Source organism: Lepisosteus oculatus, unplaced genomic scaffold (assembly GCF_040954835.1).
Source record: "Lepisosteus oculatus isolate fLepOcu1 unplaced genomic scaffold, fLepOcu1.hap2 HAP2_SCAFFOLD_131, whole genome shotgun sequence".
Lineage (NCBI taxonomy): Eukaryota > Metazoa > Chordata > Actinopteri > Semionotiformes > Lepisosteidae > Lepisosteus > Lepisosteus oculatus.
The window spans coordinates 15,663-42,940 of NW_027167680.1; the positions used below are offsets into that span (position 1 = coordinate 15,663).

At 42.7% G+C, this 27,278-nt stretch overlaps 7 non-coding genes across 7 annotated transcripts; 1 reads left to right on the forward strand and 6 right to left on the reverse strand.

The window, feature by feature from the left end:
• Window positions 1–3,016: 3,016 nt before the first annotated feature.
• On the forward strand, window positions 3,017–3,098 carry trnas-uga (transfer RNA serine (anticodon UGA)). Its single transcript has one exon. It is a non-coding gene; the product is annotated as a tRNA-Ser (tRNA).
• A 1,566-nt stretch (window positions 3,099–4,664) lies between these two features.
• On the reverse strand, window positions 4,665–4,737 carry trnaq-uug (transfer RNA glutamine (anticodon UUG)). Its single transcript has one exon. It is a non-coding gene; the product is annotated as a tRNA-Gln (tRNA).
• A 3,209-nt stretch (window positions 4,738–7,946) lies between these two features.
• On the reverse strand, window positions 7,947–8,020 carry trnai-aau (transfer RNA isoleucine (anticodon AAU)). Its single transcript has one exon. It is a non-coding gene; the product is annotated as a tRNA-Ile (tRNA).
• A 557-nt stretch (window positions 8,021–8,577) lies between these two features.
• On the reverse strand, window positions 8,578–8,648 carry trnag-gcc (transfer RNA glycine (anticodon GCC)). Its single transcript has one exon. It is a non-coding gene; the product is annotated as a tRNA-Gly (tRNA).
• A 213-nt stretch (window positions 8,649–8,861) lies between these two features.
• Window positions 8,862–8,943, reverse strand: trnas-aga (transfer RNA serine (anticodon AGA)). Its single transcript has one exon. It is a non-coding gene; the product is annotated as a tRNA-Ser (tRNA).
• A 1,268-nt stretch (window positions 8,944–10,211) lies between these two features.
• Window positions 10,212–10,285, reverse strand: trnai-aau (transfer RNA isoleucine (anticodon AAU)). The gene has a single exon. It is a non-coding gene; the product is annotated as a tRNA-Ile (tRNA).
• Window positions 10,286–10,844: 559 nt separating this feature from the next.
• On the reverse strand, window positions 10,845–10,915 carry trnag-gcc (transfer RNA glycine (anticodon GCC)). Its single transcript has one exon. It is a non-coding gene; the product is annotated as a tRNA-Gly (tRNA).
• Between the last annotated feature and the right edge of the window lie 16,363 nt (window positions 10,916–27,278).

Below are 27,278 nucleotides of genomic sequence, written 5' to 3' on the forward strand. Positions count from 1 at the left end.
ACTTCACAATTGTGTCCCACTTGTTGGTGATTCTTCACATAAAATAAAAAATTTATATCTTTATGTTTGAAGCCTGAAATGTGGCAAAAGGTTGAAAAGTTCAAGGGGGCCGAATACTTTCGCAAGGCACTGTAGCTAGTTCACTGTCTTTGAACTCACCATCACCCACCAGGCCCATGTCAGTGCAGGCGGGGATTCTGACACCCCCCTTTTCCATGTTCTGCACTAACAGTCAGGTGGCTTGCCCATCCAGCTCCAGTGGTTGGTGCTGAACCACTGTTGGTCAGACTCAGACTGACAAACTGAGCTGGTGGCTGTAATAAAACCGGCTCGGCTTTCATTCCCTGTCCCTTCTGGGGGACTGGGTGTATTGGCAACCCTGCCGTTGAGGCAGGAACAATCAGGTCAATCTCACTCACTCAATCTCAATCTCACCTGGTAGTTGTGAGAAATAATGTTACCTGACTGCAGGTTCCCTGGGTCACAGCAGAGGGAATCGGCATCTGGGATCAGGTGTGTCCACAGCGCAGTAGTCTCAGCGTCCAGCTGAACCTCCTGTCTAACCTGTGAATGTTGCACCAGGGGATTTCTTTATTTATGTCTTTATTTAGTGGTTTCATTAGTGACAATGGCTAAACTTTCTTGGAAAAATGTCTTTTATGTAAACCATGTTTGCTATTAATTCATTTAGGACTAGAATATGTTCATGGTCTTCCAATAAAAGAAGGGTTCCTTTCGCCATAGTCGGGTTGACATTAGAAGCTTGCCACGCCCGGACTGTTACACCAACGCATTAGCATGTTAAAGCGATTTTGTTGAGGAGCCTAGCTTTCTTAACTAGTAAGTACTGTACTTCCTTGGTTTTGTAGGGGGGAAGGTGTCTTTCGCTGGAAATCTGGTCCCCTTCTACTGTGAAAATACCTGTGAAACCGGTTTAATCCGTCACAGCCAGCACTCCCGCTGGCCACCCACGTGTTATGCTCTTCATTAATGTCTAAGCCGGAACACATCATTATATCTCATTTTGTATTTCTTTTAAAAAAATCGTTTGCCCAGCCTAACAGTATTGTTGTTATTGTTTTTATCCTGTAAAGCGCTTTGAGGAGCCAGCTTTTAAGGCGCCATATACAATAAAGTTCATTATTATTACTATTGTTAAATTGCTGGACAGAGAGGTGAACATTATTACACGGAAGACAAAGATAGCGATTTATGTGTGGATGCTGCACATTGGTGGGGAGTCCCCATTGCCTGTAAAGCACTTTGAGTGGAGTGTCCAGAAAAGTGCTATATAAATGTAAGCAATTATTATTATGATTATTATTATTATTATTACGTTGCATTGTGCATTGTGTTGCTGTAATACAGTTTTAAATAATTAAAAGTCTAAACAGTATCAGCTTTATTTATGGGTTTTAAATCAATATAAATGTTTATATTGTAATGCCTAGGTGACTATTCATTGTTATTAAAATGACTTAAATTTGATCATGTTGTGATAATTAGAAATATAAATTTGTTTGGTGCGAGTGAAGTTTTATTTAATCTCTGAGCCAGGGAAACATTGTATTTTTTTAAAAAAAATGTTTATTAAAAAAAAAAGTAACGGCTCCAGCAGGATTCAAACACACAACATGTGATTTGGGAGTCAGGAAGCTAACCCACAGCACCACCAGCAAGGTCACACAAAGAGTGTCGAAAAAGCCCTACAAAACATTATGTAACAATTCTTGTGTTGCGGTACATGAGTATAATTATATCGTTATTAATTTCTTTAAATACGCGATTCCATATTATAGTCCCTTTTAATCAAATTCTTGTACCGGAGCTTGTTGACTCCAGTATCACGTTAGTTAAAGACGTCGATGCTTAAAATGTTTAGGGAGAAATGGAATACTGGTGTGTATGTTTTCTTTAAAGTACCGAGACCAGCCATATACTGTATGTTTAAGTTCCAAAATTAATATTGTTTATGGCCTTCACACGTGTTACAGTATGCTCCTATTCTTTTTATGCTCAGGTACTAAGATTTCCCTTCAGTGGTAAAATTCCATATAAATATTCAATGCTTAAACGGGCACAGTAAAGACATTAAATATACATGTACATATACATACTGTATACAGTACAGTTTGCATACAGTAATATGTTTATGTTCCTAAATCAATCTCTTTAATGAGCATGTGAAAGGCATGGTGAATCGGAGATTCTCAAAAATTACTGTACTTTGCATGATTGGAAACAAATGCGTGATTGCGAAATGCTGTGGTGTTACTTTTACAAAGACGGTCAATGAAAAAAAGAATGTGGACCAGGGCACTACTTTGAGTTTACAGCTTGTCCAAGGTCATTCATTATTAATACTATTAGTAATATCTTCGTTAAAGACTTTGATGGCGACAGCTCAAACATGAGAGGTTGAGCTTTATTAGCTCCACCTTGCAGTAATTCCGGATACTATTATTTTTTTGCGGTTTTATAGGAGAATTTACGGTAACTCGTGGTAGACTGCGTAAAGCGCACCGCAAAATAATGTGGTATCGCCCGCTTGTTTTGAATAGCTGCATCTGTACGCCCCGTGTCTCAACGGTAGGACGGAGTCAAATACTGCCTCGATACGTAACAGCGTTATATTAAACCGCAGGACTTGAGGGCTGTTTTGTTTGAATGTTCAAGGCATTGGTAAGAGCGTAGGTCAAGGGCCATTGGTGCATCTCCTGTAACTGGAGTAAAAATGCTATTCAAAGTGCAGTGACTGAAATCGTCGTCCACATGTCTCTGTTGTTGATTGCTTTCTGTCTAAGAACGTTCTGTTTTCATGTCCGAACGGGGAGACTTTATCATTCCAACTTGAAGCCACCCTTAAGTCCTCTGAGGTGTGTGTGTGTGCTTGCACGTATAGCGTAAAAGGTTTCTTAAACGGAGAGCGAACTTGAAAAAAGTTGCCTCCGCCGCCGCCGCCGCCTCGCACTCCCTGTTCGATTGTAGCAAGAAGGCAGCGGCCGCGGCGCTCGCTGTAGTCGTGGCCGAGTGGTTAAGGTGACGGACTTGAAATCCGTTGGGGTCTCCCCGCGCAGGTTCAAATCCTGCCGACTACGGCGTCCTTTGCATTTGGTTGCGTGCGTGCGTGCGTGTAAAAGGACCAGCGCCGTTTCGTTTTCGCTGGGACCTTTAACACTCTAAATCGCCTGGACCTGCAGCCTGTGAAATCGAATCTTCAGCACCCACGAAGGACGCTCTGCAGATAGACACAGATAACGATGCTTTTCTGCAACGAGCTTTCCAGCTGAATTTTCTCGGCAGCTCCGTACTGAACCTTTCTCCATTGCAACATAGCGGAGGCTCGTCACGTCTAAGGCAAGGCTGTGTAGGACCGCATACGCCACAGTGACTTGTACACAGACCACATGAAAGGCAAGCAAAATACACTTTTAAAATTCCAAAGACTCACAAGGTCAGAGGAACAGCGATGACCTGAACAGATCTGTTACAGAAGTCTAGGTTGACCTTTTTAGAGCTGTAATTGCATTTTTGTTTAATAGAAGATCAAATCTACTCGCATGTACCAGCACCTTACAGTTTATTGATGTTAATTCTGTTTAAGTAATAAGATTGCTAACGATGTTGTACTTTAGCCGGTGTTTTTTAGAACAAATTGCTTACACTTTTGTAAGGAATACGCAGTACGTGCCTTTGTCAGTCATTGCTCACCATACCTGTAACTTTCTTATCTAACTCACTTCCTCAAATGGTGAAGGTCCACAAACATAAATGAAAAAAAAAACCCTTGCTGTAGATGAGGTGCACAAAAAAGCAGCCCCTGATAGTGTATAACACATTTATACTATTGCAGAGACACATGTAACATATATATATACATACTGTATATATATATATGAAACAGAAATAGAAACAGAAACAGGAATCGCTTACTCACCTGGAGAATCTCTGTAGGAATATCTAGCATTTATCAATGGAAATAAAAGCTGCTTTAATAAAGTGCATGTTCAAACTCAAACCCTCAGCTGCTGTTCTTGTTTGTTTTGGGAAAAATTGCTACTGAGCATCGCATGAGCCGTTACGTACCCTTATCTGTTAGGGAATTTCAAGGGAGGAGTTAGGTCAGAATGGGTAGGCTGCAAAACAACAAGTAAAGATTTATTCCAAGATGAAACGTTGTGGCGGTTTTCTTATCTTTTCAGCATGGACTAAACTTTTACGTGTTCCTTATATGCTATATATGTATATATTAGCACCAATGTCGTTCTTAAAAACTAACATGAAATTGTCAGGGACATTCAGCTATATACAAAGACGAGACAGACAAAGTAATAATTCTATATTAACGTGGCCTACATATTGACGCAATGATCGAACTAACTGACATGTTCTGATTCAGATCCCCTGCAGTTCATGCCAATTAGAACAATAGCAGCGCTGAGTCCTCCCCACCCTACTGAGCACAAATTCAGCTGCTCTCCAGTTCTGTTCTGCATGTTTTTTCATTGCAATTGAGCTCGGAGCTGGAGATGATCTCCATACAGTTCTGTGTTAACTAGCCCGCACTTGCGTGCTAATTTACGGGTTGTGGCAAATGCTTTTCTATAGTTCACATACATGACGGCAACCTGTTACCGAGGAACCTGAGAGGTTTAAAAGCCTCACGAGCCAGGCAGGACTCGAACCTACAATCTTCTGATCCAAAGTCAGACGCGTTATCCATTACGCCACTGGCCCATAGAACATGTGCTTGTACTCCACCACAGAGAGCTCTACACTGCTACCAGTAGTACACTTCCCCATCTAAATTTTCACAGCAAGAAACTTGTGTTTCCTACTATTTTTATCAGGTTTAAAATATCATCTCCTTAAAACAGAAAAAGTGTTGATGTGTCGTGCTGAAATTCCGATTGATTTTGAATTCAAAGAAAAAAGGTTTTCTTCCAAAACACCGTGAAATTGTCACATCTTGCAGACAATAGGTGTATTCCATGTTGAAAAGAGAAGAAAGAAAAACCATGGAACCTTTTACAGGTGTGAGGCTTCTTCAGGTGTGAGAAGACCTCACGGCCGAAACGTTGTGTTTCCTTTCTTCTCTTTTCAGCATGCAATAAACCTATTACTTGTTCCTTTGCAGCCGAGGCATGCTGACATAGCTACCCAGCTGAACATCTTGCAGGCTCTACTTCTCTCCTGTAGAAGTAAAGCAGGGCTTGCTGGGTGAGCTTTTGCTCCGGTATGTTAGGTCACGTGTCATGTTAAATCACTTCTTCTAAACACAACATTTGCTGGTGCTAGCTTTCCCCATGAAAAGAGACTTTTCCCTTACAGTACATGACATATCGTTTTTTTTTTCTATCAATAAGTATAGAAATAAAACAAAAGAAAAAATGTTGTCGCCAAAGAATGCACAGCTCTGTCGCCTTGGGGAGGTGTCAAGGGCATTGAGCTCCATGAGAAGTGCCAGATAAATGCCATTTCTCATCATTTCTCTTGGCGTCAGTTCTGCTATTAAATGGGAAAGTGGCAACGGGCTCAGAGATTGTTAAGTGCACACCGAGCGCAGATGTGTCCAAGTGTCTGTAAAAGTGCGGTGCTCCCTAGTGGCTTAAAGTGCCTGCCTAGTAAGCAGGCGATCCTGGGTCTGAATACCAGCTGTGCCTCTCTCCGTGTCTTGTTGTGCCAAATGTATCATTTCAGACAAACATGTACAGCTTTGTTCAGTTTAATGCAAGAATTCATTTCCTTTCTGGAATAACTTGTTTTTGAAGAAATCCATACATTTTGTGAAAGATGAAATCAATTTCTTGGTTGTCAGTGAAAAAATATTGCTGGCTACAAGAAGCGCAAACGATTGTTTTCTTTGACCATAAACCTGCAAATGTAGGGAGCACAAAAGGCTGTCAGTCTCTGTGGAGCAATCGGTTAGTGCATTTGGCTGTTAACTGAAAGGTTGGTGGTTCAAGCTCCTCTGGTATGCGTGTCTCAGTTTTTCCAATGTAAACATCATCACCATCGCTAAAGAAGATGGCGCAGAAGGCTCCACAGCCGAAACGTTGTGCTTCTTTTCTTCTCTTTTCAGCATGGAGTAAATCTTTGCTTTATCCTTTGCAGCCTAAGCATGCTGACGCAGCTACCTTTCTCTTAACGCGCCTCAATCATTATTCACCAAAACGATCAGCAGAATAAGTCGCCTTTGTGGTGATGTCACTCCTCTGCTTCACAAATGTCCTTAGTGACGGGCCATTTCTTTCTGCCATTTTTCCGGAGCGGTTATTGATTGCTCCATCATTTCCCTCTTACTTTCCATCACTAGATTGAAAAAAAAAAACAGAAACAGGCTGACAGGACGACAATCAAATTGCAAAAACTCATCAAAGCACTCGATAGAGTATTTGAATCCACAAGTAGCTACGAGCAACTTTGTCTTGGCTTGCATGAATGTCGGAATATGTCAAAAAGAAAAAGATGGTGGCTTTTTCATATTCGTTCTTTTATTTTTAGCTCGTTGGCTCTTCTGTCCATTGTCCTCCTGCCTGGCTCTTGACCTGTGACTGTCTGAACGCACACAGTAGACTTTCATGCGGGGGATTTGTCCTGAGCCTCTGTGAAAGACCCACCCACCCCCATAAATAACTGCTCTAGAAACACATGAATGCAAAACTAAACCACAGCTTGAAGAGGAGCTTGTCATGACCGCCAGGCAGTTAAGACCAACTCTTAAGCGATCTAATCAGCACCAGCAGGGGGTGATTATTAACAAACGCTGCCGCACGAGTTAACCCACCTGCACACACTCCACCGTGCGGTACACAGTGCTATTTTTACCATCTTTACCTGCTTCCCGCTGCTCTGTATTGAGTCTATTCCTTGAGAGCTCTACCTGGCGTTTTTTCCATTACCTCGTTTATTCTGGATATTGGACTCCCCTTCTGCCTTTTTGACTTTGGACCTCGCCTCTCACCTCGGACTGTTTGCCACCAGTGTTCTCCCTGGATTACGACTTACCTTACGCCTCTTGACCACGAAACAAAGCAAAGCAGAGCAAAACAAAACGAACAAACGAAAACCCTCACGTCCCGCACTTGCATATAACGCAGTTACGTGCCCAAGCGGTATTGTACGTCATCCTAGCACTGCACCCCGGGGCGTACGGTATATGGGAACGAGCACACGCCACCAATCGTCTCGAATCACTCCCTACAGCTGTAAGGCGCCTTGAAGCGTGCACCCCCAACTTTCTTCTTTGCCCATCTGTGAAAGGTAAACTCTTGAGCAAACTCTGAACCAGCTCTAAGGAAACTAACCCGATTAGACGTTACTTTGACTCATCTTTTTACGCTCAGTGCTGGATTGCTCAAACTCCAGCTAGGGTTAGGGTTAGCATTCCCACGCTACTTAGACACTTTGTTTACGCTCAGTGCTGGATTATGGGAACTTCAGGACGAGTGGGTATTTTCTCCTATCTGTCAATTCTGTTTTGTTTTGGAGACTCTTGGCTGCCTATGTTGTACAGTGCAGCGTGAAGGAAACATTTTCCAAAACTGTGTCAGCTCAAAAGTTGTAAGAAAACCTCTCCAGCTGCTTTAACTCTCTTCATTTTTGTCATTTAATGTGACACTCGATGTATAACTGGAGCCTCACATATGCAAATGGTGAGGCTCCAGTTCGACACCACTTTACAGTATATGACAAAAGCATGGCAGACTGTGCCGGACCGGCAGATAACTTCCACTTATTTTTACCATATTAAACATTGGAAATCCTCCCACTTGTATTTGTGACACTTGATTTTGGCTCCACCTAAGACACTCTTAAATCTTCAAACACATTTCTCTTCTCCCGCAACACTCTTGTCTGTCGGCACTATGTGGCAGCGTTGCATGACAACCCCTCTCACCACGGAAAGGAACCTAACAGCTTTGGTAAGAGAGGAGAAAAGGACCTGGCCAGTACGGGGCTCGAACCCGTGACCTTGGCGTTATTAGCACCACGCTCAAACCAACTGAGCTAACCGGCCTCACAACAGTGCTCCTCTCTGTGCTGCAAAAAATCGAACTCAGGGAATTTCTTTTGTCCTCCTTTGAATAGAAAGCCGTGTAATTCAGTGTACGGGCTTTCTCGTGCAGTTTCATGGTTCTTGTAACCCAAATCCTACACTGGCCTGAAGTGCCCCCCCATTTCACAGCATTTTTCAGCTGATTTAAAATGTACCTAAAGGAGAAGCATTATTGAAGACCATCAATTACCAAGAGCTTTTGTCAAAGGTTTTGGTGGTCATTTTGAATGACCACAGAGCGCTGTGACCTCGGTTTTACATCTCATCCAAAAGACAGCGCCCTTTTACAACACAGCATCTCCGTCACTATACTGGGGCATTGGGACCCGCACAGACCTCAGGGTGAGCGCCCCACCGCCGGCACCATTAACACCGCTTCCAGCTGGAAGCTTTGTTTTTCCCTGTAGCTCACCCTCATCTGGGTACTGACCTGGCTCACCTGCTTAGCTTCAGTGGGTTTTTTGAGTTGCGAGTTGCAAGGGGATGCAAGTGATGGAGCCGCTCGCTGCAAAAGCCACTGCATTGGCCGGGAATCGAACCCGAGCCTCCCGCGTGGCAGGCGAGAATTCTACCACTGAACCACCAATGCTCAGTCCCTGGGCCTTCAAAAAAGACGCTTTTTTGGTGCTCTGTGCAAAACGCGTCGACATCTGCTTCCAGCTGCAAAATGCCATTCGCGGACGCTGAAGAACTTATTTCCAAGGCAGCGGGTACAAGCGATTGGGCGTTTTAAAACCACCAGGAACAGCAAAGAGGCGCGCTTCTTTGCTTGCGCCGAAACACACCGACTGGAGGCGGATAACGTAGTCGGCAGGATTCGAACCTGCGCGGGGAGACCCCAATGGATTTCTAGTCCATCGCCTTAACCACTCGGCCACGACTACAGCAAGCCCCACTGCCGCTGCGTTCTTGCTACAATCTTACCTGGATCGCGAGGCGCCGGCGGAAGCCTATTTCAAAGTCGTTCTCCGTTTCAAAAAAACATTTCCAAAATACAAGCCTTGCAGACAGACACGCCTCAGAGGACTTAAGGGTGGCTTCATGTCGGAATGATAAAGTCTCCCCGTCCGGACATGAAAATGCCACTTTGTTACACACAAAAAAAGAATCAACAACAGAGAAATGCCCACAAGCATTTGAAAAGCCGCACCACGACGCACTTGAAATAGCTCTTACATTAGTGGTAGACGCAGGAATCGCCTTTTTATTTACGCTCTTACCAACGCGATGGAAAGCAAAACAAAGCAAAGCAGAGCAAAACAAAACGAACAAACGAAAACCTTGCGTATAACGCCGTTACGTGCCCAAGCGGTATTGTACATCATCCTAGCACTGCACCCCGGGGCGTACGGTATATGGGAACGAGCACACGCCACGAATCATCTCGAATCACTCCCTACAGCTGTAAGGCGCCTTGAAGCGTGCACCCCCAACATTCTTCTTTGCGCATGTGTGAAAGGTAAACTCTTGAGCAGACTCTGAACCAGCTCTAAGGAAACTAATCCGATTAGACGTTACTTTGACTCATCTTTTTACGCTCAGTGCTGGATTGCTCAAACTCCAGCTAGGGTTAGGGTTAGCATTCCCACGCTACTTAGACACTTTGTTTACGCTCAGTGCTGGATTTTGGGAACTTCAGGATGAGTGGGAATTTTCTCCTATCTGTCAATTCTGTTTTGTTTTGGAGACTCTTGGCTGCCTATGTTGTACAGTGCAGCGTGAAGGAAACATTTTCCAAAACTGTCAGCTCAAAAGTTGTAAGAAAACCTCTCCAGCTGCTTTAACTCTCTTCATTTTTGTCATTTAATGTGACACTCGATGTATAACTGGAGCCTCACATATGCAAATGGTGAGGCTCCAGTTCGACACCCAGTTCGACACCACTTTACAGTATATGACAAAAGCATGGCAGACTGTGCCGGACCGGCAGATAACTTCCGCTTATTTTTACCATATTAAACATTGGAAATCCAACCACTTGTATTTGTGACACTTGATTTTGGCTCCACCTAAGACACTCTTAAATCTTCAAACACTTTTCTCTTCTCCCGCAACACTCTTGTCTGTCGGCACTATGTGGCAGCGTTGCATGACAACCCCTCTCACCACGGAAAGGAACCTAACAGCTTTGGTAAGAGAGGAGAAAAGGACCTGGCCAGTACGGGGCTCAAACCCGTGACCTTGGCGTTATTAGCACCACGCTCGTACCAACTGAGCTAACCGGCCTCACGACAGTGCTCCTCTCTGTGCTGCAAAAAATCGAACTCAGGGAATTTCTTTTGTCCTCCTTTGAATAGAAAGCCGTGTAATTCAGTGTACGGGCTTTCTCGTGCAGTTTCATGGTTCTTGTAACCCAAATCCTACACTGGCCTGAAGTGCCCCCCCATTTCACAGCATTTTTCAGCTGATTTAAAATGTACCTAAAGGAGAAGCATTATTGAAGACCATCAATTACCAAGAGCTTTTGTCAAAGGTTTTGGTGGTCATTTTGAATGACCACAGAGCGCTGTGACCTCGGTTTTACATCTCATCCAAAAGACAGCGCCCTTTTACAACACAGCATCTCCGTCACTATACTGGGGCATTGGGACCCGCACAGACCTCAGGGTGAGCGCCCCACTGCCGGCACCATTAACACCGCTTCCAGCTGGAAGCTTTGTTTTTCCCTGTAGCTCACCCTCATCCAGGTACTGACCTGGCTCACACCTGCTTAGCTTCAGTGGGTTTTTTGAGTTGCGAGTTGCAAGGGGATGCAAGTGATGGAGCCGCTCGCTGCAAAAGCCACTGCATTGGCCGGGAATCGAACCCGAGCCTCCCGCGTGGCAGGCGAGAATTCTACCACTGAACCACCAATGCTCAGTGCCTGGGCCTTCAAAAAAGACGCTTTTTTGGTGCTCTGTGCAAAACGCGTCGACATCTGCTTCCAGCTGCAAAATGCCATTCGCGGACGCTGAAGAACTTATTTCCAAGGCAGCGGGTACAAGCGATTGGGCGTTTTAAAACCACCAGGAACAGCAAAGAGGCGCGCTTCTTTGCTTGCGCCGAAACACACCGACTGGAGGCGGATAACGTAGTCGGCAGGATTCGAACCTGCGCGGGGAGACCCCAATGGTTTTCTAGTCCATCGCCTTAACCACTCGGCCACGACTACAGCAAACCCCACTACCGCTGCGTTCTTGCTACAATCTTACCTGGATCGCAAGGCGCCGGCGGAAGCCTATTTCAAAGTCGTTCTCCGTTTCAAACAAACATTTCCAAAATACAAGCCTTGCAGACAGACACGCCTCAGAGGACTTAAGGGTGGCTTCATGTCGGAATGATAAAGTCTCCCCGTCCGGACATGAAAATGCCACTTTGTTACACACAAAAAAAGAATCAACAACAGAGAAATGCCCACAAGCATTTGAAAAGCCGCACCACGTCGCACTTGAAATAGCTCTTACATTAGTGGTAGACGCAGGAATCGCCTTTTTATTTACGCTCTTACCAACGCGATGGAAAGCAAAACAAAGCAAAGCAGAGCAAAACAAAACGAACAAACGAAAACCCTCACGTCCCGCACTTGCGTATAACGCCGTTACTTGCCCAAGCGGTATTGTACGTCATCCTAGCACTGCACCCCGGGGTGTACGGTATATGGGAACGAGCACACGCCACGAATCGTCTCGAATCACTCCCTACAGCTGTAAGGCGCTTTGAAGCGTACACCGCCAACATTCTTTTTTGCGCATCTGTGAAAGGTAAACTCTTGAGCAAACTCTAAACCAGCTCTAAGGAAACTAATCCGATTAGACGTTACTTTGACTCATCCTTTAAGGGACCTTTGTTAATTGGAGAAATCAATGATTTCGAATGAATTCTGTATGCGTTAAAAGACAGCTATACACAGAAAACATGCAGGACACTGCTCATGATGTTTCCCGAGCCGAAACACAGTGCGTTTTTCCAAGCCATCTGACAAAGCCCGCCCACTGAAAACTGCAGCAGATCGTGTAAAGACGTTCAACTTTGTAACTACTGCACGCACAGGAAGCAGAATAAATTCCTCTTTTCAAACTGTCAAAGGTTTGCTTTGCGAACGCTGCAGGACATCGCACAATCTCTTTTGAACGGGGACAAACGATTTCTTATGAGGCGCACTAAGTACAGACGTTTAAAAAGCTCCACTCATGCCGACCATGCAGCATGAAGAAGCGCAACCTAACGTTTGCATTCCTAGCACTGTTGCAACCTAGCACTGTTGCATTCCGCGCATCAGTAGCTAAAAGAATATCATTTAAGGCTCTTGTTAATGCTGTTTCAGAAACCAGACTGAAATTTCTCAAGTATATTATTTGAATCCAGATACGATTGACGTTGGGCAACAACTATTCTCTCAAAACTTTTAGATTGAAATGGGACCTTTGAGACAGGCCTGTAGTTGTTAAGAACTTGTGGATCCAAATTTGACTTCTTAAGGAGCGGTCTAACAACCGCTACCTTAAATTGATCAGGTACAACGCCTGACGCAAGCGATGCATTCATCATACTAATTATAGGTCCTGCCAGTCCTTCGAGGGAATCTTTGACTAGCTGAGTGGGTATGGGATCTAGCGAACAGGTGGTTGACTTTGTCTTACGTCTGTGTCCATGAGTCCACCATAAGAAGAAATCTGAACAGAAATCTGAGTGGTGATCATGCGAGGTCACCACGGAGGAAACCACTGCTCTCCCCCCCAAAAAAACCAACACTGCCCCTCTCAAGTTTGCTAAAGACCACATGGATGTTCCACAGCAACTCCTGGAACAATGTTCTGTGGACAGACGTGACAAAAGTTGAACTTGTTGGTAAATGTGCACAGCGTTATGTTTGGAGATAACAAAACACTGCATACCAACTCCAAAACCTCATCCCACCTGGGAAGCATGGCGGAGGCTGTACGGCTTGCAATCATCGAGGGACCGATGAATTCCAAGATGTATCAGGAAATTCTACAGCAGAATGTCAGGGTGTCTGCCTGTGATCTAAAACTCGAAAGACGCTGGGTCATGCAGCATGACAAAAACAAAGGAGTACATCAACAACAGAGTGGCTGAAACAGAAGAAATTCCATATTTTGGGATGGCCAAGTAAGAGTCCTGACCCCAATCCCATTGAAGTGCTGTGGCGTGATCTGAAGCAGGCCGTTCAGCGCAAGACATCCCAAAAATATACATGAACTGAAACAGTTTTGCATAGAGGAATAGGCCAAAATACTTCCTAACCGCTGCTCAGGTCTGACCAGCCGCTACAGAAAGTGGGGATTGAGGTTTTTGTCATAAAGGAGGTTCCACTAGCTCCTTAATATAAGGGTTCACATACTTTTTCCATCAATGACCTTGATTGTTTAAACCATTTGGTCAATAAAGAAACAGCAATGTCAAATGTTGGGCGTGTGTTGTTTGTGAAATCAGACTCTCTTTATTAATTATTATGACTTAGATAAAGATAAGATCACATGTTAGGAGCCATTCATGCAGAAATCCACATCATTCCAAAGGGCTGTTTACAAAAGTTTTTCTCCCAACTGTATGTGAGAGAAAAGCAGAGACGCTCACTGAGTAAGGTGGGGTTGTAGCTTTGCAAATCACAAGGACATTTGTACGCTCAAAATGGGACAGGAGCACCCCAGATGGGACTCAAACCCACAATCGCTGTTTTAGGAGGCCAGTGTCTTAGCCATTAGGCCACTGGGGCACACTGGGGAGGGTCAATCACGCTGATGAGAGCCAGTTTTTTTTTCCTTTGCTTTTTCAAAGGGATCCCCAAAATTAGGGAAGTTAGGCAGCAGAAGGTTTACTGTGACCTGAGAAGGACCGGCATCCAATCACGGTGGTACACACACACACGCTCTCACTCATCTGAGCTACACGGCTACCAAGATGATCTCAGGTGCGCCGAGCTGGTACGGAACATATTGAACTGATCGACGACGAATTGTCTCTCAGACAGGCTTTTCACCTCTGAGCTCCCTGACTGACAGTGATCAGCTAGGTAGTGAAACAGTCAGCTGCTTCTAAGCCTTAAACAGCTGCATCTCGGCGCTTCCACGGAGAGATGATTTGAAAGCCGAACATCGCCTATTGGGAACACCTTTCTATCACTAGTTTAAGAGACTCTTAAGGTCTTGCAGAGGTGCCTGTCTAATAGCATGTGCTTTGCAAGCTATAGGTGTTTAGGCTGAGGCAGAATGCCTGTTAACAAAATGTTTTTCTAAAGGGGCCTCGCACTCTTTTCCAAGCAATGGTCACCATCCCCACCGAGTGTCACAATGTAGTCATGTCCTAGGACATCACCTGTTAGTCTCCATTTGTCTGCCACCAACACTTTAGGTTACAGAGTCACAACCGCACCCCGGAGACCAGAGGAGCCATTGGCGTTCTGGCGGCGCAGATTGGGCTGAAGGTGGGACGCTTGAATCTCGCTGTTGGAGGCCGTCTGAAACTGACCCAAGCCTTTCCCTTGAATTAAATGTAAATAAGAAATGAACCCCAGATGCACATGGAATCAATCACGTGTTTCCTTTGAGCCGTTTCAGAGACTGCTCCAGAGTTTACCTTGCACAGATGCGCAAAGATTAATGATGGGGGTGCACGCTTCCAGGCGTCTTACAACTGTAGGGACTGATTAGAGACAATTCGTAGATTGTTCTCATTTCCCTCTATTCCCCGTGTTGCAGTGGTAGGATGACGTAAATTCCTGCTTCGACACGTAACGGCATTATAATCAAGTGCAGGAGCTGAGGGCTTTAGTTTTGTTTCGTTTTCCATGGCGTTCGTAAGCACGCAAATCAAAGGCAATTCCTGCGTCTAACACGAATGTAAATGCTTTGGAAAGTGCAGTGTGGTGCAGCTTGTAAAATCCTTTTCCACATTTGTGGTTTGTTGATGTTTTTTCTGTCTGCCAAAGTTGCATTTTGACATCCGGACTGGGGGACTTCATCATTTGAACGTGAAGCCAGCCTTAAACCCTCTGAGGCATGTCTGTCTGCCGGCACGAATCTTGTGAAAGGTATTTTTTTTTTAACGGAGAGCGACTTTAAAAAGGTTTCCGCAGCGACTTCGCACTCCGTGTTAGATTATAGGAGGAATGCGGCGGCAGCGAGCTCGCTTTTGTCATGGCCGAGTGGTTAAGGCGATGGACTCGAAATGCGTTGGGGCTTCCCCGCGCAGGTTCGGAACTTGCCGACTCCGGCGTCTGCCGCACGTCGCCTTGTGCCTGCGCGGCAAAGGCAACGTGCCGCTTCTCCTTTCCCGGTGCTATGAAAATGCTAAATCGCTTGGACCCGCTGCCATGGAAAGCAGTTCTTCAGATTACCACACATTCTGCGTTCGCACCTCTGGTGCTCTACTTATGCCTTTGAAAACCTAATGAATAAAGCTGAAAGAACCGACACGATATGTAGGTGCTCGTAAAGCACGCATTAAAGAACTGTTAACAGCAAGGGTTTCAGTGGGTTAACTGAGGAGAAGGCGTGATCGCTAATTGTTGACTTTTTATTTGGTGTTAGAAACACTCTTACTGTGCATGATGTGCAACAAATGTAGCCACAGAAATTGCATCACGCTTTCATGTATGCTATTGCAGACACCAACGTTGCCTAGATAGAAAACCGAAATAGCCGTGGGTTTGCTTGTTGGTCTGAAGGATCTCTCTTCGAATCTCTATCATTTGTCAATGGAAGTAAAAGGCGCTGCAATCTCATACGTTCAGAATCAAACCCGCAGCTGTTGTTCGACTTTATTTCTTGACTAATTACAACTGAGTGTCGCATGAGCAGTTACGTAAACTTGTCTGGTATATTTGAACACAAATGCCGTTCTTCAATTAAAACTAACAGTACATTGTCAGGGACATTCAGTTCTATACAAACAAGAGACAGACAAGAGAATATTTCTACCTTTCATGTGGACTACGTGTTGACTTACTGATCGGAATAATTGAAAAGTTCGGGTTCATAGCCGATGCAGTGCGTGCTAATTAGAACAACAGCAACGCTGAGCTCTCAGCACCGTACTGAGCCCAGGTGTTTTTCTAAAGCTGTCAGGTGCAGTTCATTTACATGAAGGAAATCTCTTACTGGGTACGATTACAATACAGTAAGTAGCACAGGCTACTTAGGGAGTAGCCTGATGCGTTTAAAAACGACCCGAGCCAGGCAGAAGTCGAATCTACAATCTCCTGATCCGTAGTCAGACGTGTTATCCATTGCACCACTGACCCTGGTGCAACACTGCAGGACTGCAACCCGGTGAGCTCAGCACTGCAACTAGTAAAATACCCCCGGTCCATTCTTTTCCAAAAGTGAGAAACACCTGTTTTCTACATTTTGTCTGTTTTAAAACCATATCTCTTTAAACCAAACCAAGAGTTTGTCTTTTGCTCTGATATTCTGATTCATTTCGATTTCAAAGAAAAAAAAAACTACCTTCCAAAGCATCATAAAATTGTCCCTTCTTCCAGACTCTACTTCTCTCTTGTAGTAGTACAGCAGACCTTTCCAGGTGAGCAGATCACAGAGTCCGAAATGAGCTTCCTCCATCAAGCAAAGTACCTGAACATGACTCTGTCATCATAAAAGCGCCCCTGTAATAAAGAAATTCAATCTGAAATCAAGAGGGCAGTTGCCTACTGAAATACAAGAAGTCATCAATTTTAACCTAGCAACACATTAAAGGCTGCATCTATACAAGTACGATTCTAGAAATGCTCACCAGATTACGTTTTAAGAAGGAACTGCGCTTCAGGTTCTGCCGAGATCTTAACTCGGATGGCAGGATTCAGAGTCCGGAGTGCGGACTGATTGCGCACGGAGGGTCCATATACTGTGGATCCCTCAGTGATCTTCCGCGTGTTTAAACCGCCAGCGTGTGACTCCCCTGTCCCCGTGACCTCATTGCTCTGCTCTGTCCTCTGTGCAGCCGAGCCCGATTCACGGTAAAGTGAAAAAAAAATATGCCCTCAACGTGAGATTTACTCTGGAGCGAGGATAGATGTTACCTTTTTATCATTGAACAGGATGTATGTGATGTGGCGACTAGATTCAATTTTGTATCCTCTTTAAAAGATTAAGGACTGGGGTGAGCGTGATTTACCACCCTTTCAGCTAAGAACCCGACGTGCGCACCGTTTAAGCTGCATAGACTCGGTCGTTTAACTCTTCTCCATTAGCAGGGTTAAGGTTAAAGAAAAAAAACATTGCTGACTTCTTTTTTTTTTGCCAGCTGCTAGCAAGGTTTGTATTTCATGTTTTGCAAGTTGCATCCATTTTAAGAAAAACAAGTCGTGTTAAAGACAGGAAATGAATACTTGCATTTAATTAAGTCTAGCCATAGGCGGTTATCCACTGGGATTCAGACCCAGGGTCTCCTGTTTACTAGGCAGGCGCTTTAACCAACTAAGCCACAGCGCCCCGGGAGTGCTGTCCTTTTGCAGCCACTTGGACACACCACTCAGACACATCTGCATTCGGTGTGTGCTCCGCCTGCTCGCTGAGCAAGTTGCCACCTTTACATACAATAGCAACATCGACACCAAGAGAAAGGATGACAAATGGCTTTTATCTGGAACTTTTCATGTCCAAGGAGCTCAATGTGCTTTCTGTGTACAACAGGGCCACTGAACTCCACGCTGGCCACTGAACCACAGCAGTGGCTTGCTGGCTTGACATCTCCCAAGGAAAATGTTGAAATCGCATGTGGAACAGGAAAATGACCCTCGAGTACGAGGGAAAAAAAAGAAAAAGATCATCTGGAGCGCGCCAACCCAGTTGGGACAGCCCAGTTTTGTTGACGAGGTGGCCGAGTGGTTAAGGCGATGGATTGCTAGTCCATTGTGCTTTGCACGCATGGGTTCAAATCCCATCCTTGTTGGTTTCCATGTCTGTTTCCATTCTGTTTTTGATCCCTATTGCTCAATGCACAGTGAAAGCATTGCATACATGTGTCTGACAATGAGAAATGGGCCCCTGAGACAGTCATTTGCCTGTTTCACAAATGATCGTATTTTACTAGAGATTCTGTTTGGGATTCAGATGTGCATTCGGACAGCAATCCCTTTCAAGAAATGATACGTTCTGGATGAGGTCAAAGGTGCATCATTTGGACACTTTGTGGGCTTGAAATACAAAGAAAATCATGTTCTATGGTACAAGATAAATACAAAACTTAAGCTTTTATTATAATTAGATTTGTTTATAAAGCATAAGCAATCATTTATTACATTAATATATGTAAAAATAACATTTTAGCATCATACGTTTAGTATATTTAGTCCCTAATGCTGAAAGAAATGATCATAGAACATGACTTCTAACCTTACCTGCTGTGTTTTTGATCCCTATTGCTCAATGCACAGTGAAAGCATTGCATACATGTGTCTGACAATGAGAAATGGGCCCCTGAGACAGTCATTTGCCTGTTTCACAAATGATCGTATTTTACTAGAGATTCTGTTTGGGATTCAGATGTGCATTCGGACAGCAATCCCTTTCAAGAAATGATACGTTCTGGATGAGGTCAAAGGTGCTGGAACACTGTATTTAGGATGTGTTTGCAGTTATTCTGTGTTTCTAGCTTCAACCCAGTGATATATATATATATGCTCACTGATTTTTTGGTACATGCCCAGGGCAATAATCATTATGAGGATTTATTTCCATATGTGCTAGAGGTAGTGTTGTGAAATTCTTCAACACACTGGATCGCAGGTTTAAACCTGCACTCTTACTCCTTAAATACCAACAAATGCAGATATGTAGCAATCATATTGTAGCGGACACTCATTTGCCTGTTTCACAAATGATCATATTTTACTAGAGATTCTGTTTGGGATACGGATGTGCATTCTGACAACAATCTCTTTCAAAAAATGATTTTACCTTATCGCAGCTTTGCCCCTCTTGCCTCTTTGGAAAATATCTCCATCTTGTGGTCGTTGTTGGTAATGTTTAGACAATATCTCCATCTTGTGGTCGTTGTTGGTAATGTCTAGACAATATCTCCATCATGTGGTCGTTGTTGGTAATGTCTTCTTATGCCCTTTTTTATTTCAATTCTTTATTAGTTGATTCTAGAATCTCTACAATAGAGCTGAAAATATCAGTTTTGTAGCAGACAATATGACATTAGTTATAGTCCAATTAAGACTTTATTACCCTGTTTGTAACATAACAAATTAAAATTGATTAAAACTAAGTTTGGAACACCAGGGAACATAAAAAATGATTTTTAGGAAAACCATGAGGTTCTCTGTGTCCGATGCCTGCAAGGGGAGAAAGCTAGAATCCTTTGCTTTTTCAAAATTTGAAAATAAACATCATATAACAACAGCTTTCATTCCTAGGAGTGAAAAATAACCATTTTTGAAGACATATTAGTTTCTAAAACACTACAATAAAGTTAAAAACATCCGTTTTATATTACTTTTAGTATTTTTAGTGAAATTAGTCATTTATTGCACTATTTTTAATATAATCTCTAATTAAAAGTGAATAGAATTAAGTTTGGAGCAACAAGGAACACAAAAAAAAAAAGATTTTAAGGAAAAAAATGATGTCTTCTGTGCCAGGTGCCTACAAGGGGAGAAAGCTAGAATCCTACCCAGGCTCCTGGAGTTCTGTCCTGGCTAAAGGAGGGTGAATCCATCCCCTTCAAAGCTCCATGAAAAAATGATCATTTAAAATTTGAAAAAAAAAACATCACATAACAACAGTTTTCATTCATAGGAGTGAAAAACAACCATTTTTGAAGACATATTAGTTTCTAAAACACTACAATAAAGTTGAAAACATCCGTTTTATATTACATTACTTTTTGTGAAATTAGTCATTGATTGCACTATTTTTAATAAAATCTCTAATTAAAAGTGATTAAAATTAAGTTTGGAACAACAAGGAACACACAAAAAAAAGATTTTAAGGAAAAAAAATATTGTCTTCTGTGCCAGGTGCCTGCAAGGGGAGAAAGCTAGAATCCTACCCAGGCTCCTGGAGCTCTGTCCTGGCTAAAGGAGGGTGAATCCATCCCATTCAAAGCTCCATGAAAAAATGATATTTTTAAATTTGAAAAAAAAAAACATTATAGAACAACATCTCTTGGTCCACAGAGTGCAAAAATCCAACTTTGAAGAAAATCCATTGACTGATCCCCGAATCCTGAAGTTTCTTCGCATGATATCGGGCTTGCAACCACTTTCTGGAAAATTTTCAGCTCCATTGTAGAGATACTAGAATCAACTAATAGAGAATTAAAATAAAAAAGGGCATAAGAAGACATTACCAACAACGACCACAAGATGGAGATGTTGTCTAGACATTACCAACAACGACCACAAGATGGAGATATTGTCTAGACATTACCAACAACGACCACAAGATGGAGATATTTTCCAAAGAGGCAAGAAGGGCAAAGCTGCGATAAGGTAAAATCATTTTTTGAAAGAGATTGTTGTCAGAATGCACATCCGTATCCCAAACAGAATCTCTAGTAAAATATGATCATTTGTGAAACAGGCAAATGAGTGTCCTCTACAATATGATTGCTACATATCTGCATTTGTTGGTATTTAAGGAGTAAGAGTGCAGGGGGTTTAAACCTGCGATCCAGTGTGTTGAAGAATTTCACAACACTACCTCTAGCACATATGGAAATAAATCCTCATAATGATTATTGCCCTGGGCATGTACCAAAAAATCAGTGAGCATATACATATATCGCTGTGTTGAAGCTAGAGACACAGAATAAGTGCAAACACATCCTAAATACAGTGTTCCTGCACCTTGACCTCATCCAGAATGTATCGTTTTTTGAAAGCGATTGCTGTCAGAATGCACAACTGAATCCCAAACAGAATCTCTAGTCAAATATGATCATTTGTGAAACAGGCAAATGAGTCTCTCAGGTGCCCATTGCTCATTTTCAGACAAATTTATGCAATACTTTCACCATGCGTTGAGCAATAGGGATTAAAGATACCAGAGGTAAGGTTTAAAAGTGATTCTGAGGTGCAACACATCAGCGATACAGCTAGGCATGTGAAATGCGGGGTTTGAGAGCCCTTCAGGGAACACCGTACCCTAAAGGTACCAGAAGTCCACTAGTATAAGCATTAAGTCACTGTCACCCCTGTTACAATGTGATTGCTACATATCTTCATTTCCTTGGTTTTTAAGGAGTAAGAGTGCAGGGGGTCTAAATCTGCGATCCAGTGTGTTGAAGTATTTCACAACACTACCTGTAGCCCGTCTGGAAATAAATCCTCATTCTGATTATTGACCTGGGCATGTACCAATAAATCACTGAGTATATATATATATCACTGTGTTGAAGCTAGAGACCTGTATGTAATAATATGATGCTAAAATGTTATTTTCACATGTAAGAAAACCGGCTCAGGGACGCCAAATATGTAATGTTGCCATAGCAAAATTAAATGTAGGGGGTCTCTGAAGGCACCAGTTCTGTAGGGTTTGGGCATTTACTGAGACAATTATTAATTGTAGCAGTAAATCACAAAGTTGATTCTTTTGATGGCTTTAGAATCCAACCATGTGACATAACTCAAACAACGCGCACACACAGGTACTAATACACGAGGATACATTTATTAATACATAAAATATGCATGTAAACCTAACAGATCTTATCAAGAGGGTTATCAGAATACAAAAGATATATATTCAGTCAGTTACGAAGTGTTACACATATCAAGAGGACATACGTTCAGTATATCATTCATTAAGACCGTTTCGTTAATGAACTTGGTTATAACTTCTACATTAGATACTCAAACAAGTACATAACTCTTAGGAATTAAATTGATATCAACTGGTTGGGATAACAATTGAATTCTCGAGCTGTAATGCATTGAAGTTGAATACTCATCCAATCTTTGGGGATTCAGATCTTCCTGCGGGCACAAAGAAACAGTTGCAGGCTGTTGCTGTCCAATCCGCGCTCTCTGGCTCCGTGCCAGGCTGTGCTGTGCGGCTTGCGACGCTGCACTGCTGATGCTCACTGTTGGCTTTAACTAGCAAAGTTTGTGCACAGGAGAAAAGATGACTGTGGGTCCCAGCAAGTCAGGAAGAGGACCGGTTCGTTTCTGATGAAGAGCTAGTTCTGAATAGTGATTCAGCTGTCCACAGTTCCGACCTGTTCACAAGGCCTGCTGCTGGTGCTAACCTCGGGTGGATCCTCTGGTTATTCTCTGGCAACCTCCGCTCTAGACTCTTAGAACAAAGGAAAGTTCTGGCACTCGGACACACTGGCCGTTCCGTGGTTGTCCGGGCTGAGTCTCAGGATGGTCAGGAGGCGCGCTGCGAGAATGTCCTGCCCTTGGGAGCCTTCTGCTCCTGGGCCGTCCTGCCCTGGAATTCTCCTTTGAATTCCCTTTAGAATTGTCCACAGAACCCTCTGAATCCTCCCTTCTGAATCTTACTGAATCTCACAGGCTCTCTGTGTTGCCTGTTTTTACCTGGAGGAACTTCAGCTCATTGATTGGCTGAAAGTTCCATGGGCATCAGAGTCCCACGTGGGTTACTCGGCCCTACAAGTCCCTGATTGATTGATCAAGGTGAGATATGAGTCACTTAGTCCTGACACTTAGTAATGCAGTCCAGATGTCCAACTGGCACTCCCTAGACAGATAGGCGCCAATGGATGACCATTGATCATGATAGAAAGGCTTAGCTAAGTGCATCCCCCTTTGGGAGCTGTCCTAGGACCTTAAATCACCCTGCATGAAAAGTCTCTCTGTGGCTGCACCACAGAGATGAACAGAGAAATGGGGCCTCATTTGGAAAGGCTCAGAACACTTAATTCTGCCTTATTAATAAGCCTCGCCGCTACACACATATATTAATGTAATAAATGATTGCTTATGCTTTATAAATAAATCTAATTAAAATAAAAGCTTAAGTTTTGTATTTATCTTGTACCATAGAACATGATTTTCTTTGTATTTCAAGCCCACAAAGTGTCCAAATGTTCTATGATCATTTCTTTCATCATTAGGGACTAAATATACCAAACGTATGATGCTAAAATCCTGAAAAAAGGATAGGCTCCATTTCGTCAGTAGATTGGAGTCCAAAACTGATTTGGGTCAATATACATTACCTTTGAAGATAAGGTACAGTCTACTGTAGGGAACCATCAACTTAGAAAGCATTGGCCTTCCCTGGGGGTCAGGTAGGTGCAAAAGATAAACCTTTATCCTATCTTTATCTTAAGATAAGTGTCCAAGCAGTATTTTTCCAAGTTTCACCAAGCTCATCATGTTGCCATAGTAGACAAAGTTCTATAAAATGTTAAATAACTTTAGAAAAAAGCATCTTGGTCTTTCAGTACTGTACAAGGTGAATTAAACTGTCCCTGGTAATAAAAAGTAATTAGAAGCATCCCAGAAACTTTATCTCTAGAAACATTAGCTGTTTTATATCATGTAATTTAGTGTGATGTTGTCAGAATTCAAGGACATTATCACACACAGAAATTGGTTCAGTTAAATCTAAAAAACACAGCTAAACATGGGTTTAAATGTAAAATAGAAGTCTTACCTCTTGTCAAAAGATTTAATTCAAGAAGCGATGTAATAAATGATTGCTTATGCTTTATAAACAAATCTAATTAAAATAAAAGCTTAAGTTTTGTATTTATCTTGTACCATATAACATGGTTTTCTTTGTATTTCAATCCCACAAAGTGTCCAAATGACGCACTACATGATATAAGGAAGATTATCACATGCATATCGGTATTATCTTTCTTACGAAAATGCATTCCTTTCATTACCTTTTACTTTTTAAAATGAACTCAAATTGTGTATAATGTAATAATTTAAGTAGAATAGATTCTAACAATATAATGATCCAGTGTGTTGCACTACTTCACTGCTTCACTGCTCTATGCCGTCTGGAAATAAATCCTCAGACTGCTCACTGCCCTGGGCTTGTACCAATAAATTACAGGAGCACGTCTATATATCACTGCGTTGAAGCAGAAGACACACAATCACTGCAAACACATCCTAAATACAGTGTTCCAACACCTTTGACCTCATCCAGAACGTATCATTTATTGAAAGGGATTGCTGTCAGAATGCACATCTGAATCCCAAACAGAATCTCTAGTAAAATACGATCATTTGTGAAACAGGCAAATGACTGTCTCAGGGGCCCATTCCTCATTGTCAGACATATGTATGCAATGCTTTCACCGTGCATTGAGCAATAGGGATTAAAAACACCGCAGGTAAGGTTAGATGTCATGTTCTATGATCATTTCTTTCAGCATTAGGAACTAAATATACTAAACGTATGATACTAAAATGTTATTTTCACATATATTAATGTAATAAATGATTGCTTATGCTTTATAAATAAATCTAATTAAAATAAAAGCTTAAGTTTTGTATTTATCTTGTACCATAGAACAAGATTTTCTTTGTATTTCAAGCCCACAAAGTGTCCTTTGATCTCTATTCTGTGGTAATCCACAATGACCCCGTTCTTCAGGTGATTCATCATGTCCTCCCTCGTCTGTTGAGAGGCCATCCCGATCTCTTCTGCCGTGGCATGCTTCATACACGCTCTCTTGAAGTGAGCAGGAAGCTGATCAAAAGTATTCAGGCACATCTTGCACACCAGGGGAATCCTCGCGGGTTTCCTTTGAAAATAAATAATACCATCTGTGTATAGAAACAAGCTAAGACTGATTTCTTAAATTATCCTTAAAATTCTCTCTCATAGTTTGAGCATAATGATTTTATTGCATTTATATAAGAATTGCTCATTGCTCCAAAATAAATAATGGTTTCATAAAAAAGTGAACACTTACTTGGTCTCAGTCACAGACTTTCCAATAGAAGCCATTGTGGAGTTCAGCAACTGCAGGTCCTAGAAGTGGGGAAGGAATTTTAAAAGAGAAATTGAATTACAATGCAGAAGGAATGGCTGAGGGTTCACTGAAATATATAAATATACAAATTCCAAAGACTGAGTCCATATAGAAACAACTACTTTTCATTTTCAGTATAAGAAAAAAAAACATTATCTTCCAAAGCATCATAAAATTGTCCCTTCTTCCAGACTCTACTTCTCTCTTGTAGTAGTACAGCAGACCTTTCCAGGTGAGCAGATCACAGAGTCCGAAATAAGCTTCCTCCATCAAACAAAGTACCTGAACATGACTCTGTCTTCATAAAAGCGCCCCTGTAATAAAGAGATTAAATCCAAAATCAAGAGGGCAGTTGCCTACTGAAATACAAGAAGTCATCAATTTTAACCTAGCAACACATTAAAGGCTGCATCTATACAAGTGCGATTCTAGAAATGCTCACCAGATTACGTTTTAAGAAGGAACTGCACCTCAGGTTCCGCTGAGATCTTAACTCGGATGGCAGGATTCAGAGTCCGGAGTGCGGACTGATGGCGAACGGAGGGTCCACATACTGTGGATCCCTCAGTGATCTTCCGCGTATTCAAACCGCCAGCGTGTGACTCCCCTGTCCCTGTGACCTCATTGGTCTGCTCTCTCCTCTGTGCAGCCGAGCCCGACTCACGGTAAAGTGAAAAAAAAGATGCCCTCAACGTGAGATTTACTCTGGAGCGAGGATAGATGTTACCTTTTTATCATTGAATAGGATGTATGTGATGTGGCGACTAGGTTCAATTTTGTATCCTCTTTAAAAGATTAAGGACTGGGGTGAGCGTGATTTACCACCCTTTCAGCTAAGAACCCGACTTGCGCACCGTTTAAGCTGCATAGACTCGGTCGTTTAACTCTTCTCCATTAGCAGGGTTAAGGTTAAAGAAAAAAAAAATTGCTGACTTCTTTTTTTTTGCCAGCTGCTAGCGCTGATTAGCAAGGTTTGTATTTCATGTTTTGCAAGTTGCATCCATTTTAAGAAAAACAAGTCGTGTTAAAGACAGGAAATGAATACTTGCATTTAATTAAGTCTAGCCGTAGGCGGTTGTCCATAATGACCAGTTCTGTTCGAGAAGACAGAACAAAAAAAGGCACTGCTGGGATTCAGACCCAGGGGCTCCTGTTTACTAGACAGCCGCTTTAACCAACTAAGCCACAGTGCCCCGGGAGTGCTGTCCTTTTGCAGCCACTTGGACACACCACTCAGACACATCTGCATTCGGTGTGTGCTCCGCCTGCTCGCTGAGCAAGTTGCCACCTTTACATACAATAGCAACATCGACACCAAGAGAAAGGATGACAAATGGCTTTTATCTGGAACTTTTCATGTCCAAGGAGCTCAATGTGCTTTCTGTGTACAACAGGGCCACTGAACTCCACGCTGGCCACTGAACCACAGCAGTGGGTTGCTGGCTTCACATCTCCCAAGGAAAATGTTGAAATCGCATGTGGAACAGGAAAATGACCCTCGAGTACGAGGGAAAAAAAAGAAAAAGATCATCTGGAGCGCGCCAACCCAGTTGGGACAGCCCAGTTTTGTCGACGAGGTGGCCGAGTGGTTAAGGCGATGGATTGCTAGTCCATTGTGCTTTGCACGCATGGGTTCAAATCCCATCCTCGTTGGTTTCCATGTCTGTTTCCATTCTGTTTTTGATCCCTATTGCTCAATGCACAGTGAAAGCATTGCATACATGTGTCTGACAATGAGAAATGGGCCCCTGAGACAGTCATTTGCCTGTTTCACAAATGATCGTATTTTACTAGAGATTCTGTTTGGGATTCAGATGTGCATTCGGACAGCAATCCCTTTCAAGAAATGATACGTTCTGGATGAGGTCAAAGGTGCATCATTTGGACACTTTGTGGGCTTGAAATACAAAGAAAATCATGTTCTATGGTACAAGATAAATACAAAACTTAAGCTTTTATTATAATTAGATTTGTTTATAAAGCATAAGCAATCATTTATTACATTAATATATGTAAAAATAACATTTTAGCATCATACATTTAGTATATTTAGTCCCTAATGCTGAAAGAAATGATCATAGAACATGACTTCTAACTCTACCTGCGGTGTTTTTGATCCCTATTGCTCAATGCACAGTGAAAGCATTGCATACATGTGTCTGACAATGAGAAATGGGCCCCTGAGACAGTCATTTGCCTGTTTCACAAATGATCGTATTTTACTAGAGATTCTGTTTGGGATTCAGATGTGCATTCGGACAGCAATCCCTTTCAAGAAATGATACGTTCTGGATGAGGTCAAAGG